We start from the raw sequence: 2,381 nt of genomic DNA, 5'->3' as shown, positions 1-2,381 counted from the left end.
GTACATCACCCATCCATCATCAGATGGCAACAGTTAGCAACTAGCTGCTGAACAAGGTGGATTATTTAGCAGCCAAAGACTCAGGGGTTTGTAGAGACCAAAAATAGAGACAAAAGGAGAGTGAAAATTAGACTTACATTCATCAGGTGGCCAGAAACACGACTGCAAATGAAGTGGTAAAAAAAAAAAAAATCAGTTTTCACAGGTTTAAGCTAAACAAACAACTTAAAAAACATTGGGTCAGCTAAAAAATGAATTGTCATAAGGCTGTTAACAAGGCTCATGAAAAATTGACGTTTGTGAGGTACTTTAAACGAAAACATCAAAACTTATAAAAATATGTAGTTAGGTAAAATATAGTTCACATAATAAACGTCCAAAGATAAAATATTTTAAGTGAATTCGCTGAATGTTATATACTGTTTCACATGTACAGCTTTCTGTATTACAAGTATAATTATCGTCCCTTGCAAAAACGTGTTTTTACGTGTGATGTCTTATGAATGTAAGAAACCTCTGAAAAACCTATTTGCCAGCATGTGAATTCATCGACTTTTAAATTGTGTGATTCATTTGTGGAACTGATTTCACATGAATGTCTGCTTTTTTGTAAGGGTATGTTAACTCAGAATTGTCATAACTATGTGGCCTTCTCAGTGCCAACCCCTACTTTGGCCAACCTTATCTTCCAGCTTCAGTGAATGCTCTCTGGTCTCTGATAGCTCTCCTTTATCAGCTCAAGTTTAACCTTGTTGGTTGATCAGAAGATTGGAATGCATCACTATGTTTTTCTGAGCTTAGGTGCGGTGGGAGGGTCATACTTAACCACTTCAAACCAAAAAGACCTTTCAAGGGGACAACTGTGACAATGCATGGTGTGCATTCAGACCTTATCTTCACCTAAAGAACTTTCCTGATAGTGCCAGGCCGAAATACAGGAGAATGTGCATTGATGGTTGCATGAGGATATCCTGAATTTTTAATTTTTCAGCCATGAATTGTTTGGATTTGAATATTCCACTCTGTGTAAGCACGCTGCAGCTCCAGTGAGGTGTTGAAACAAGCAGATACTGAATATATATGTATACATGTGAAAGTGTTGCACTGTGTGAAAAACTAAATAAAGAAAAAATCTGTTGTTCAAGTATAGTCACTTAGTCCTTACATTTTAAATATCCTCTGGCCTCATTCACAAGTGAATAACAGAGGCACGGAGCTGCATCAGTAACACAAAAAGCACAGAAGTTCTACAAAATTTTATAAGTCTTACAAAGACTTGCAGTTGCCTGTATCTGACAGGAGGGGATGGGGAAGCAGCGAAGGAGGATGGGACCGACATTAGGAGGGGGAGGAGAGTGTGTATGTGTGTGTGGAAGGAGGGAGGGAGTTTGGGGCAGCTCATAATTTGTGTGCTATTTTAATCAGTACACAGAGAAAAAGAAAACAGGCTTGTGTCTGTGTAACACTGAGCCCAGCAGAGAGCAGGAGGATTTACTGAGAGCACATGAGCTCATTTCTACACGTTCCTCTGGCCTTTAAATCACACTCTCTGACTGAACGGCCTTCTGTAAATGGTTTTACCAACAATTTTGTTCCCATCTCTCTACATCCTGCTGACTGCTATATCGTCAGACCCTGCATGCACACTGTATAGAAGATATTACACTCTGACAATAGCTCATTTTCCTCTAATGCAGCCATTATTAGCTGACTTTGGGGCTCAACAGATTTTCAGTTATTAGCCTCTCTACTTTTCAATATCACCTTTGAGTCAGCAGTCCAGTCAGTAATTCTTCCCTTGTCTTGTGGTTTGAAATTCAAAGGACAACTGTTTAACAAAATGATACAACCATAAATGCGAATGGGCCTTGAATGACTAAGCTGCTGTCGTTCCTGCCATAACTTACAGCAATAACAAGGTCTGAGTTGGGGAGCAAGGAGAAAGAGGAGGGAGGAAGGTGGGTGACTAGGGGTTTGTGTATATGTGTGTGTAAGTGGGGGGTTGTGGAGATAGAGCCCAAGGTCAGTGGGAGTAGATGGAGGGAGAAAGCGAGAGAGAGGTGAGGGAGTAAATCTGCTTCGTGGCTTCACCCAGCATCATGTTAATGTGTGCGGAGCGTGCAGTGTGTTTTCAGGGGTTTCCATGCTGTCACAAAGACCCCTGTGAGACCAGCTTATTTACCCTGCAGTAAAACCCGAGAGGGAGTATACCCTGCAGTAAAAGTGGAGAGGGGGCTCAGTGGAATTAGATTTAGGGCCGCCTCCGACTCTCTGTTCTGTATGTGCCGTCAGGGAAAACCCAATGCTCTTGTTCCGTTGTTCAAGTTGAGTTATGTTATGTTCAGAGTCAGGGGGTAAAATGAGTTGTATAACACACAAAC

Source organism: Micropterus dolomieu, linkage group LG15, assembly GCF_021292245.1.
Source record: "Micropterus dolomieu isolate WLL.071019.BEF.003 ecotype Adirondacks linkage group LG15, ASM2129224v1, whole genome shotgun sequence".
NCBI lineage: Eukaryota > Metazoa > Chordata > Actinopteri > Centrarchiformes > Centrarchidae > Micropterus > Micropterus dolomieu.
The sequence above is the reverse complement of the archived record's forward strand: the minus strand, read 5'-3'. Positions refer to the sequence as shown.